Source organism: Aulonocara sp. 'chitande type north' Nkhata Bay, linkage group LG9, assembly GCF_057382095.1.
Source record: "Aulonocara sp. 'chitande type north' Nkhata Bay isolate Kocher_YH1m ecotype deep benthic linkage group LG9, A_spYH_male_GT1.1, whole genome shotgun sequence".
NCBI classification, from domain to species: domain Eukaryota; kingdom Metazoa; phylum Chordata; class Actinopteri; order Cichliformes; family Cichlidae; genus Aulonocara; species Aulonocara sp. 'chitande type north' Nkhata Bay.
In genome coordinates this window covers 24,036,466-24,050,941 of record NC_141352.1, presented here as the reverse complement: position 1 = coordinate 24,050,941, position 14,476 = coordinate 24,036,466, and the positions used below count along the sequence as shown (strand labels likewise).

The following is a 14,476-nucleotide window of genomic DNA, read 5'->3' as shown; positions in this document are numbered from 1 at the left end:
CTGGCATCTGATTAAGATCACAATCACATTTCTTCCTAATAAAGTAAGCCTCGTTTTTTTTTTGTTTTTTTTTGCTTGTGTTACCGTCAGATGCTCGTGGTGCATAAATTAATCTCAATAAAGCAGAAATGGAACAGACTTGAGACTAATTACACTTGATCCAAAATGTGGTCAACCAGAACAGACCCAAACAGAGCAAAGATGCCGACAATGTTTCCAATTAACAAGCTACAATAGCTGAGCATCACTGTGCCTTCACCACATGATCGGATTGCATCCATTACTGTAATGCATTTATTGACACGCACACTCGTGCCGCGTGGAGGTGCAGTTATAATCTACTCAACGCAATTAGGCTGGATGTAATCATGAGGACTGGGTCTCAGAGGACTTTGGGTTTTCTTTGAGTTGCGTTAATTTTTAATCTTGAAAGATTAACCAAAAAAAAAAGGGGGGGGGGATTACATTCAAAAGAAAACAAAAGCTACGCACACAAACAAAAAACTTTCTTTGCATTAAACTTACTTAGGTAGGCATCAGATAGGGCTTTGGCTACAATGACTTTGCTGACCAGCGTTCCAAACCACCACCCACACGCTCTTTGCCCTATCCCAGCCTGAAAAATGAACTATGAGGCGATAGAACAACTTGGAGAAACAGAAGCAGCAGAGCTATCAGTCAAACGTCATTGCCTCCTGACAGCTGGGTCAACCAGGGCTCGTTTAATAGTGATGAATGTTTCCCCTCCACAGACATGAGGTCTACAAACTATTGGAAAAATACTCTGATTATTATCACTTTATTTGGACTCTCAAATGGTCCTCAAAAGCAGAGCAGGCTTATTTCTATTACATTTCTAGCAGTATTTGATTGCAGTGAGTGAGTCACTGGTGTGATCACAGCTCAGTAGGAAAAAATATGCTAAGGGCATGTCACTGACCTTTGTGATTAGACATTCATGATGTAAGCTTTAGTCACTGTGATTCATATTGCTTTCCAAAAAAGTGAACATCATGTTGTGATAACTGCATCCAAGAAAAAACAATAAATCACTCAAAAGAGGAAGCATATCTATATTCACCTTAAAAAGAGAGATAATTCTGGTACATGTTATACCTAACAGGAAATCCGTGCAAACTTTTAAGAGCTGTTCGGGTAACCCTTCAAGACTGCTTTCTGTGTATCCTCAAAAAGAGCTTCGTAATAGCAGAAATGGGATGGTACATTTTGTGACTGTTTCTGTCTTGATGTTCTTTCCATGGAACAAGCCACCTTGTTTTGGTAGACAAGATTAGATCATGATTCATTTCATGGAATCAATTTCACAGCGTATTACAGCAGCATCCCCTGCAAGATCAGGCTGAATGTCATTCTGGGGAATGATTTGTCTTGCTCAGAGCGCGCACGCATTTCCCGTGTACTGTACCTACACTTGTCAGTTTATCATATTTGCCCTCGGAAAAATCTTTATTAGCGTGAAAGGCTTGCATTGGGTCTCATGGGGAAGCGAGCTGCCACTGATGCAGATGACAGCAGCAGTCTTTCTCACACTCTGTACTGTTGACAGACTTGGAAATAGTAAGGATCTGTCAGGAAGCACTGCAGAACTCACTGCTCCAACTGCAGCAGCTATAAATATTTCAGGAAGTAACAATCATGGCTGTTTATTCTTTCCAAAGTTATCCGTAAGTATGACTGGCTTGTTTTGAAGGTGGTTGTTGTTTTGACACATTACGGGGCCGACAGTGACTGCTCCCTGTCTGTGTTCTGTGTGCATGCTGACGTTGAATCTGCCACCTGTGCTGTGACGAGGCTGACATGCTGCGAGTGCACACAGCGTACAGCGGAAGCCGCACTGACATCAAAGCTCTGTGTCTTTGCTTAGTTTTCTCGGAAGTGTTTTATTTTTCACGATTTAGTAGATTTTCTTATGTCCTTTCCTTCAACGGCAACAAACAAATAAATTAAGCAAATTTGCCAGCTGGTTCAATAAACTCTATTTAAAAAAAAATACAATCTATTTGTGTATGATTGTCAGTCCACAGAGGGAGAGAGGAAAGAGGGGAACGTGAGGAGAAAGAACAAGTTCAAGAAGAACCAGGTAAGAAAACAGACAGGGAACAGTGACAGGCACAACAGAAACTGTAAACTGCTTGAGAGAGTTGACCACCAAACAGTGATAGATTTGCCAACCTCAAGGTGAGGCGACATAGATTAAAATAAAAGAAAAAATCTGCAACGCCATTTTAGAAGTATCTGCAGTAAAGATCTTTTCATACATTGTACCATAGGCACAGTTGCCTCCATTTTTATAATTTTTTAATTAATATTTTGTACATTTGTACATTTAAAGGACTCTTCTATTTTTGGAGTGTATTTTTATGTATCTGTATTATATTATACATACACTTTAAAAGTGAATCTCCGTTCTTACTCACTATGAGCATCATTCATTATTCTCCCTCAGTAGTTAAGGTTAGGATATGTATTTTTTTATTCCACTCCATTCTTCTTTTGCAGCATTTAAATAACCTTTATCAGATTTGGTGGTTTTGTTACAAACTTTTCAAAAAAGTGTTTTGCTTTTCTTTCACAAATGTGGGGATTAGAATTTTTTTTTTAGAATTTAATATTGATTTATTGATTAGCATTCAAATATCTCAGTGAAAACAGAATAAAGATTACCACAACGCAAGAAACCACAAGACAAGGCTAATCAAAAGGTATTGGCTGAAGCATATGCTTAATAAATTGTGTTAAAATGTACAAAACAGTGATCTCATGTTTTGTGACAAGGACCCAGGCACAGAGATACTTGATGGATTTAAGAATCTTATGATTTAATAAAGAAATTTGCAGACTTGCACAGAGATGGTAAAATTATGATGACTGATAACGGAGACAGGGAGGAACAGGGGTTTAAATGCACCAAGGAGACAGTCAGAGAGAACTCAGGACAACTGGAGACCACCACCTGGGTCTGGGTGCAGTTCCCCCCTCCAGGGGCAAGGGTACCTAGACCCGGTTTGTAGAGTACGCTTGGGGAGTGTGATCGTGTGTACAGCGTCTCTTTATGTCTGTCTCCACGTTGGTTGAGTGTGGAGTAAGTGCATATGAGAGCATGGGGGGGGGGGGGGGGGGGGGGGGGAATGGATGTTTGTGTCTGTGTGTGCCTGTATGTCTGTGTCTATATGTCAGGTTGGGTATCAGACGCCACCTCTCTGGGGACACCTCAGGCCCTCCAAGGTTTGGAGGCCTATCTCCGCCCACCACCACTTCCCCTGCCGGTGGCGGACTCCCTCAGGTGTCGGTGCGTTGGTGGTTCTTTGTGTCTGGGGGTGGGCGTCCAGGTACACACCGGCTCACTCCTTGGCGGCCGCTTATCGGGGCCTGGAGCCTGGGGCTCTCTTGGGCCCCTTCGGAGGTGGGGTGCCCCCGGCCTTTCGGCCTGGGGCTCGGTCACTCAGGCACAGCTGGGGGCCGGCGGAGCTCATGGGCGCGTAACTGCAACTCCCCCTGGCTTCTGCTCCGCGGCTGCTGAGTGAACCCTCATCTGGGACTCTCCTCAGCTCTTACTGGAACAGTGGCGCGGCTGCCCCTCTGTTGGTCTTCCATGGTCTCTTGTGTTCTGGGGGCCTCTGGATGTCTGGAGTTTTGATCTCCTCCATACCCGCTTCACACCCCGGAGGACGGGGCTGTGGCCCCCCCACACTCCCTAGCAGATCGTTACATGGAGAAACCTTTGGAATACAAGTGCGCTGATCCACACAGGTATGCACACGGGTGTTCACTGCTCGTAGACCCAAATTACACCTTTCTTGGCTGCTACTCCGAAGCACATCTGTCCTGCGTGCTGCACAACAACATTGAATATTTAGTATTTACTGCTGTTTACACTTAGCTAGATTAATGCGATGGTGTTGTGTTTAGTATGTTGCTTTGTTTTTTTTTTGCTTGTTTTCTATTCTTCTCTCAACAGGTGATCCAGGAGATTTTTATTTTTTTTCTCCCCCCCTTTCTCACTGTCCCTCTCCCCTTCTGTTTTTCCTTTCCTTCCTCTTTCTTTCTCCCTTTCCTATCCCTCACTCATGTCTGTCCCGTCTGTAACATCTGAAAATAAAATATAATAAATAATAAAAACAAAGATCGACCAAATGGACCAATACGGCAATGCCACGATGATCCATTTGGCAAAGTAAATCCATTGGGTATCCTTGTTGGTCTTCAGACAACAATTCTGATGGCTAAAGAACCAAATGGGACAGGCAAAAAAAAAAAAAAAAAAAAAAAAAAGGACAACTGGTGACATTTAGGGATGCAGGGACTGACAGAGATGAGGTCTCTGTGACAAGTAAAGTTTATCTTGCCTGGCTGGGCAGCTCTCCTGGTGCTCAGCACCCCCTAAGCTCTGATCCTAGAATCGCCCCTGGTGCAGGCTTTAAAGGGTTAATCACTATATTGCCACACCAAAGTTGCTTTGAAGATTGGTCATGCTGTGGTCAGTGAGCTGCAAATTATAAATCTTGAAAAGTTCTCCCATCACTTATATTTTTATTCAGGATTAATTCAGATGCAAGGAAATAATTGAAGTTAAAAGGCTTTCAATGTCATGCGTGTACTTTCTCAACAGTCTTTAAATCCGTGGAACCAAAATGGTACTTATAAATCACCTAAATAACGTCAAGACAAAGTGATTCTTTTATCTATGCATTATTTTAATCTTAGAAATTGCGCCTCAGTTGTGGGATAAATAAAAGGGAATAAAGAGCCAGCAAAATTGATACATGACTTTTGAGAGCACATCTGACATAGCTAAATGTAACGTTTAGCAAAACAAAGAAAGAAGGGGGAAAAAAATAATGTGGAAAAAGAGGCGTAGATATCCAGATGCTGCCAGGAAGCAGCAAAGCAGATAAAGTCTTGCCTAGATTACCTGCCTACAGTTGAGCATACTTGTTTGGGTCAGCCTCATACTGGTTCAGCAGGGATCAGCTATTCCAAATGTCTTCCTAATGGTCTGATCTCTCATCTTTCTTGAAACACCAAGGTCTGAAAATAGCTTTATGTGGGTAATGACATGAAATATTAACTTCAGAAATGCCACTTATCAGTTCAAGGAAATGGAACTACTCGGAAAATATCTCGTGCTGGAGTCATGTTGTTCGTGTAGAACTCATGTTTCTGCACTACAGCTTTGTACACATGCTGTCAGTCAAGCACTTGTTTTCTGTTGATGTAGCAATAAGCATGGGTTCATTCGAGTGTTACAGCAAGCGCCTGTGTGAGCTCATGTGTGTATATTACACTTACAAGAACTGACAATTTAGCATTATGCACCCGAATACAGAAGTCATAATACCTATGCAGATGAGCTTCAGGAAATGAACTGAACCAGATAATTTTTTTGCAAATTCTACCTGAGGTGGCTTGATTGTGCCCTAGTAATACATTTTGGCATTTTTAAAACCTTCTGATTGCTGAACGCTTGTTGCTGTCAGATGTATTTAATTGTTTGTTATTTGTTTATGCATGCTAGGGTAATGCATTTGTATAGTACAATTACATTTCAATTTGACTTTTTTTTTTCTTAGCAGATCTCCTGAAAACACCAAAATCTGTTTGATGTTAGTCCACATCTTCCACTTTGTTATCATTAATAACAATAACACATTTTATTTGTAGGTGCCTTCAAAACACCCAAGGACACTGTACAATAAATGAACAAAAAACAAGAAAAGTCAAAATTAGGCAGTGCAAATGTGATTACAGGGAAAAAGAAGTTTTAAATAGATGGGTTTTGAGCCGGGTTTTGAAAAGTGGTAGTGAATCAAAAGTTCCAGAGATAGTGAGCAGAGGAACTGAAAGCTCTGAGCCCCATGGTTGTGAGGGAAGCAGAGGGAACTGTCAGGTTGAGGGAGGAGGAGGATCTAAGCGTGCAGGAGAGGAAGTGGTAGCATGGAGAATGTCAGATAGATATGGGTTACGATACGTATGGGTTATGGATGGCCTTGATGTCAGTAGGAGAATTTTAAAGTTGATGTGGATTTTAATTTTCATGCCAGTGACACTGTTGCAGAACAGGAGTGATGTGGCAAGTAGAAGGGGTTCTAGTGATAATACAGACACCTGAATTATAGTGCTATAGTGCTAGGACCAATTCTGTTTACACTATACATGTTTCCCCTAGGCAACATCATTAGAAGACATAGCATACATTTTCACTGCTATGCAGATGACATGCAGCTCTATCTATCTATGAAGCCAGATAACACACACCAATTAGTTAAACTGCAGGAATGTCTTAAAGACATAAAGACCTGGACGCCCGCTAACTTTCTGCTTCTTAATTCAGATAAAACTGAGGTTATTGTACTCGGCCCTGAAAATCTTAGAAATATGGTATCTAACCAGATTCTTACTCTGGATGGCATTACCTTGGCCTCCAGTAACGCTGTGAGGAACCTTGGAGTCATTTTTGACCAGGACATGCCTTCAATGCAGATATTAAAGAAATATGTAGGACTGCTTTCTTCCATTTGCGCAACATCTCTAAAGTTAGAAATATCCTGTCTCTTAGTGACGCTGAAAAACTAGTTCATGCATTTATTACTTCCAGGCTGGACTACTGCAATTCATTATTATCAGGATGTCCAAAAAACTCGCTGGAAAGCCTTCAGCTAATCCAAAATGCTGCAACAAGAGTCCTGACAGGGACTAGAAAGAGAGAGCAGATTTCTCCTGTTTTGGCTTCCCTTCATTGGCTTCCTGTTAAATCCAGATTTGAATTCAAAATCCTGCTCCTCACATACAAGGTCTTAAATAATCAGGCCCCATCTTATCTTAATGACCTTGTAGTACCATATCACCCTATTAGAGCACTTTGCTCTCACACTGCAGGCCTACTTGTTGCCACATTAAGGCCTCAACACTGAGGAACTGTTTATGAATGCAAATTAATTTTGAATATCCTATTGCTTTTCAGTTTTTTTTAATTCACCATCACCAGCATAAACTGAATGAAATGATTTGTTGTGTTTAACTAAATGTAGAGCCAGTGGCGCTCAACTGCAACCTTAGAATCTGCAACAATGTGAAGTGCTATAAATTTTATGACCAGGGGTTATAGAAATAATAAAACTGTTTGTTTGTTGGTTTCGTTTTTTTTTTTTTTTTTTTTTAATCATTATTGAATATTGTGTGAAAAGCCAGGGGGAATTAAGAATCATTTTGGGGCCTGTGTATGTGTGTTGAGAGTGTGTATGTGTGTGTATTTGTATTTTTTTTTTTCTGAGTGAAATAGAGGATGACAGGATGTCATCTTCCTGTGTCCGGTCTGTATGTACTTTCTCTTGGTTCGCCCTTTGGCAACAATGAAGCAAACTACTGATTCATTTTTCAGAAAAAAAAAAGATCAACGTGTGCCACTACAGGTTTCAGGGATGGTATTGGTAAGGCATTTTCTCTTGAAAAATGCCTTTCAACAGAAATGGCTGATTCAGCTTAGATTACTCTATGATATTATAGAGCAAGATTGCCATGTTTTGTTGTACTGCTCTCAGTGTGGTCCAACATTTCCACTGAAATGGAAGTTTGCCAACAAATATGAAACATAAATAAAGCAGAACAAAAGCGTGAAATATAAGACACACACTGTCTTTTTTTTTTTTTTTTTTTTTTGCATATTTGTCCCACTTACATGTACATGTTTCGGATTATCAAAAAATGTTTAATATTAAAAAATGATAACCTGTGTAAATACTGGGAGTAAATAAAAGCTACCCAAACACATCCATTATCCACAAATGGAGAAAACTTAGAACGTTGGTAAACCTTTCCAAAGTTTATGTGACTAAAGCTGAACTTTGTGGAAGGTTTGAGTCCTGTTACACTTTTCATAAAACACAGGATAAAAATAAACATCATACCAGCAGTCAGATATGATGGTGGTAGTGCTTGGGACTGGGGCTGCTTTGCTGCTTCAGAACCTGGACAACTTGTCATAATCCACAAGGATCAGTTCATGTCCTGAAGCTCAAGTGCACTTGGATTATGTATCAGGACGATGAACTGAAACAGACGAGCAAGTCCACCAGATGGCCAGAAAACTAGGTTTTACAGTGGCCTAGTCAAAGTCCAGACCTAAATCTGATTGAGATGCTAGGATGTGACCTCAAACTGTCCATTCATGCTCAAAGTCCCCCACAGTGACTGAATTAAAACAATTCTGCAGAGAAGAGTGGGCAGAAATTCCCCTACAGTGATGTGAAAGACCCATTGCCAGTTATCACAAATGCTCCACTACCGTTCTTGTTGCACGGGATGATACAACCAGTTATTAGGTTTAGAGGGTCAATTACTTTTTACAAAGGACCAGGTAAATTTGGTTAACTTTTTTTCCATAATGAATTAAGACATCTTTAATTGTCTAATATCAAAATTTATTTGACAATCTGAAACATGCATGTGTGACAAAAATTCAGAACAAAGAAACTGTGAAGGGGGGGAGTACTTTTTCACAGAACTGCAAACTAATGATTTAACATCACCTCTGTCAGCATTTTCAAAGTGTTTTTCAAAGAATCTACTAATCAGTCTACAGGATACATTTCAATGCAGCATATCACAATGGTAAGAAAGATCTGGGTCACACTGAATTGTTAAACAAGGCGAGAAAAAAAAAATATGGGGGCTCCAGACCACAACTGTTCTGTAGCTGGTAATTTGTAGTCTTTATGTTGGTCATGCTGAGAGAACTAAATCTTAAGTAGTAAAAGTTAAAAGCCAGAAAAATGGCATTAATCTACTGTGAAATTATACATACGGCAACTTCACTATGCTATGTTGTAAAGGAACAGTTTCTCATTAGATAAAACGGGATTATCTGTGTTGATATAAAGACACCGACAAGAGGATTGATTTAGCCTTGTGTGTGTGCTAAATACGACGTCACTACAACTGGCTGTTTTATCATCTTACAGTCAAATATATACAGTGGGGCAAAAAAGTATTTAGTCAGCCACCGATTGTGCAAGTTCCCCCACTTAAAATGATGACAGAGGTCAGTAATTTGCACCAGAGGTACACTTCAACTGTGAGAGACAGAATGTGAAAAAAAAATCCATGAATCCACATGGTAGGATTTGTAAAGAATTTATTCGTAAATTAGGGTGGAAAATAAGTATTTGGTCACCTCAAACAAGGAAAATCTCTGGCTCTCACAGACCTGTAACGTCTTCTGTAAGAAGCTTTTCTGTCCCCCACTCGTTACCTGTATGAATGGCACCTGTTTGAACTCATCATCTGTATAAAAGACACCTGTCCATAGCCTCAAACAGTCAGACTCCAAACTCCGCCATGGCCAAGACCAAAGAGCTTTCGAAGGACACCAGGAAAAGTATTGTAGACCTGCACCAGACTGGGAAGAGTGAATCTACAATAGGCAAGCAGCTTGGTGTGAAAAAATCAACTGTGGGAGCAATCATCAGAAAATGGAAGACATACAAGACCACTGATAATCTCCCTCGATCTGGGGCTCCACGCAAGATCTCATCCCGTGGGGTCAAAATGATCATGAGAACGGTGAGCAAAGATCCCAGAACCACACGGGGGGACCTGGTGAATGACCTGCAGAGAGCTGGGACCAAAGTAACAAAGGTCACCATCAGTAACACACTACAACGGCAGGGAATCAAATCCCGCAGTGCCAGACGTGTTCCGCTGCTGAAGCCAGTGCATGTCCAGGCCCGTCTGAAGTTTGCCAGAGAGCACATGGATGATACAGCAGAGGATTGGGAGAATGTCATGTGGTCAGATGAAACCAAAGTAGAACTTTTTGGTATAAACTCAAATCGTCGTGTTTGGAGGAAGAAGAATACTGAGTTGCATCCCAAGAACACCATACCTACTGTGAAGCATGGGGGTGGAAACATCATGCTATGGGGCTGTTTTTCTGCCAAGGGGACAGGACGACTGATCCGTGTTAAGGAGAGAATGAATGGGGCCATGTATCGGGAGATTTTGAGCCAAAACCTCCTTCCATCAGTGAGAACTTTGAAGATGAAACGAGGCTGGGTCTTCCAACATGACAATGATCCAAAACACACCGCCCGGGCAACAAAGGAGTGGCTCCGTAAGAAGCATTTGAAAGTCCTGGAGTGGCCTAGCCAGTCTCCAGACCTCAACCCCATAGAAAATCTGTGGCGGGAGTTGAAAGTCCGTGTTGCTCGGCGACAGCCCCAAAACATCACTGCTCTCGAGAAGATCTGCATGGAGGAATGGGCCAAAATACCAGCTACTGTGTGTGCAAACCTGGTAAAGACCTATAGTAAACGTTTGACCTCTGTTATTGCCAACAAAGGTTATGTTACAAAGTATTGAGTTGTATTTTTGTTATTGACCAAATACTTATTTTCCACCCTGATTTACGAATAAATTCTTTACAAATCCTACCATGTGGATTCATGGATTTTTTTTTCACATTCTGTCTCTCACAGTTGAAGTGTACCTCTGGTGCAAATTACTGACCTCTGTCATCATTTTAGGTGGGGGAACTTGCACAATCGGTGGCTGACTAAATACTTTTTTGCCCCACTGTACCAATTACATATTTTTTCATACTCCTAAAAAGACAAAACTGCTTTTGTTGTTTTACTGTCCAGGATCCACCAGCATCCATCTCCTTGTGATAAGCTCTTCCTTCCGTTTCATTTGTTTTTCCATTCTGACAAATTTTCCTGTAATGGATTGTCGACATCTTAGAAAGAGCCACAGCCCAAATGTTGAGATATGAATAAAGCTTCATTTTGGGTATTGACTTTACTTCCAGGTTAAAATATTGGGGGGATGTGTGAGTGTATGCATGAATGTAAGACAGAAGTATAGCATGAGGGACAGGGAATCGGCCAAAAGACACTTGGCAGTGTCATTTTCAAAGAGCACAAACATAATTAACTAATCATTCTGGCCGACACGTTACAAATACAGATGTAACTGGCTGTCGATGTGAGTTTGAAATATTCAAAGAGATGAGCTGCAACACATAGTGATACTGTAACAAACACAATCCCAAAACTAATTGGGTCAGTCACTGCTCAAAGAGGCAATTTGGAAAGCAATTACAGCCTCCGGCTTGCTCATGAGTAACTGATAACTGTGCGAAATGTCTGAATCTCATCAAAATAGAGGTTTGCTCCTTTAAAACATGACTTCACAACACCTAATCCATTTCAGCATCACAGGTAAAGCAATGAATGTGCAGATATTTCACCTCCCACTCCTTGAATGAACTCTATTCTGTGGGAATGTGTCGAATCCCATGATCCAATCCCATTATCACCAAAGTATTGCTTCCTCTCTGCATATGATCAAACACTGGATTTGTGCCTCTGAAGTTTCACTCACTGAAACCAACTCCAAAGCGGTTGGAAATTGAGCGTCTGATGTTGAAGGTGAATGAAATTGCTCACATATTCATTGTTGCATAAAGGGGAAAATGGCGATCAGTAGAGAGAGACTTGGTGATACAACATGTGAGTCATTACTATGACTCAGTAATGAATATCATAATTAATGTCAAATTACAATCAAAATTGTATCACAACTTTTTATTAACTTATTTTGCTTTATTTTGTCTGTTTTTTACATTCTAGCATTTATGCATACTCAGTCCACAGGGGTTTTAAAACCTACTCAAAGCAATATCAACTCACTGAACACTTGTTCAACTGCCTATTAATGCAAATATCTAATCAGCAAATCAAATGGCAGGAGCTCAGTGGAGTTAGGTATTTAGACATTGTCAAAATGGTCTGCTCAATTTCAAACTAAACATCATAATGGAGAAAGAAAGGTGATTTAAATAACTTTGTGGCATTGTTGCTGATGCCCAGAGGGCTGGTCTGAGTATTTCAGAAACTGCTATCTTCTGTAGCTTTCCTGCACAACCATCTCTGGGGTTTCTAAAGAATGAACTGAAAAAGAGTAAACATCCAATGAGCAGTAGTTCTCTGTGCAAAAGTGCTAAGCTAAGGCCAGAGGTCTGAAGAGACGGCCCAGACTGCTTCAAGTTGATAAGAAGGCAAAAGTAACTCAAATAACTACTTATTACAACCAAGGAATTCAGAAGAACGTCTCCAAGCACACAGCACATCAAACCTTGAAGCAAATGAGCTATAGCAGCAGAAGACCATACCAGGTGCCATTCCTGTCAGCTAAGAACAGGAAACTGCAATGTTCAAGTGGCAGGATCAGAAATTCATGTAAACAACATTGATCCATCCAACCATGTATCAGTGGTTCACCTGCTGGTGGTGGTATAATGGTGTGGGAGGCACAATTTTGTCCTCTTAGTGTCAACTCAGCATCATTTATATACCTTGGCCTGCCTGAGTGTTGTTGCTGAAAGCTGAAATCAACTTGAGAAAGACAGTGTGTTCACCCCCCTGAAATATCCTCCAGACTCAACAGATTTCAGTCCAACAGAGCATCTTTGGGATGCGGCGGCATGGTGGTGTTTATGTCGCAGATGTGTTGCTGTCAAATGTTTAGCAACTGCTTGATGCTATTATGTCAATATGGACAGATCTTCTGTCTATGTGATGATAAATTAAGAAAGTTCTGGGAGCAAAGGGGGGGGGTGGGGGGGGGGGGGGGGGTTCGACATGGTACAATCAAGGTGTACCTGAAAAGTAACCAGTTAGTGTATTAAATGTATTAATTTCTGAACAAATGATATCATTTGAAAACAATTACATACATAAATCTCTTTCAGATGTTTAGATCAACAACTATTTGTTATTTGTTTGCTTCTTTGCTTTTTTTATTCTCTCGTGGATATTCTGGACTTCAAAATTAGGGCGTATTGTCAAATGATTTTTTAGACTGACTTGAATACCAGACTTCCATTGTTTAGCTTCAACGCTCTCTGCAACATAAATAACCATAAAGAGAACCTATGTTTTCTGTAGCTGCAGGGAGACGGACACCGTTGTAGCTCTGCAAGCAAAAAATGATTTACAGTTATTTCAATTAACTCTGAGATTCTAATATAGTAGCTGGAGAACAGTGCATTGCCTCGGCTATAAATCAAATGGAATTACAAAGTATAAAACATGCCAAGACTGAACATGGATATACATCCAACTTCGAAATGTGCATCTACAGTATGCATTTGCCATCCATTCTTTCATATACTTCCATTTCCACATCCATCAGTGCATAGCTTGATAAAGATTAGTCACAATGAGTGCTTTGAGTCAGCTAATGCTCAGCTAAATCATTAATTTGCTCCAATTAAAGAGGCAAAAACCTATTTCTGGCTTGCATACTCATTCTTTCAAACAGCTGCGTTATTAGTTGTTGATTAAGTTTGTTTGTGAGCCTCTGTTCATTTGCATTTTTGAAGCTCCTTACAATTTCCAGCCTCCAAAATGCATTCACAGTGAGCCAGCAGATGGCTGCTATTCAGTGTTTATCAAGCAACACTAACTTTTATGTCATTCACTCTGGTCTCCAGAGACTCATTATCAATGCTAGTTAGATGCTAAAAGGCAGTGCAGAGGTTGAACACCTGGCAGCAGAGATGAAATATACAAATAATTCATTGCACATTATAAAAATAAAGCCATAAGAAATATATATATATAGAGGAAAAACATGATAGGTTCTAATGAACACACTGCTGGGTTAAGTTTAATTTAGGAAACTTCATTGGTGTAGCTATGGTATAGCTATTCAAGTAAGGATCCCCTACAATTCTGTGAAGTCAATCCTCCTATTGTATTTGTACATCCATTACTTTGGCTTATTTTCTTTCATTGCTAGGCTTTATCAGTGTGTGCTGTCAGGGCCCGGAGCAAAAATGTACTGAAAACCATCAGAATAATTCAATCAGATTGCCCAGAGATCTCATTACAGGGCTGGAGCGGGACACTAAGCATCAGAGTTTCAGTGTTGCCAGCAAAGGCTCTCTGAAGGCGGCGGTTCAGCTGATTGACAGACTGAAGGTTCTTTCAGGGTGAGTTCATAGTTAAATTGCCTCCTGCTCCCCATTCTCTCTATGAGTGTTCTACTCCCCAGCTTTCACATGCTCTGATATCCCCTTTCAAGGCCCTCATGTTGAAGGTTAAAAAAAGAGCAGGCAATGTACATAAAGGTACATTTGATCATGAAAGAATCTTAATTTCATTAAAAATTAAAGGTTTTCAGTATAATGCAAGTTCTTTAAATAATTAATCTCAATAGTACTATGAATAGTGCCCATCTGGCACCAACAATCATGCCACGTACAAAATCACCTCTCTTCTTCATTCTGATGCTCATGAACTTCAGCAGATCATCTTGGCCATTTCTAGATGCCTAAATACACCAAGTTGTGGTCAGTTGTGGTCACGTGATTTGCTGGTTATACACTGGTAAAGTTCCTTAAAGTTTTTATACTTCATCAAAAAGTAACATATTATCTTTTACCCCCAAATTC

The 14,476-nt window shown here is 40.5% G+C and overlaps 1 long non-coding RNA gene across 1 annotated transcript; it reads left to right on the top strand.

The window, feature by feature from the left end:
* Positions 1-1,592: 1,592 nt before the first annotated feature.
* On the top strand, positions 1,593-4,290 carry LOC147322196 (uncharacterized). The gene is made up of 3 exons (XR_015130906.1): positions 1,593-1,685; positions 2,039-2,101; positions 3,570-4,290. It is a non-coding gene; the product is annotated as an uncharacterized LOC147322196 (long non-coding RNA).
* The last annotated feature ends 10,186 nt before the right edge of the window (positions 4,291-14,476 follow it).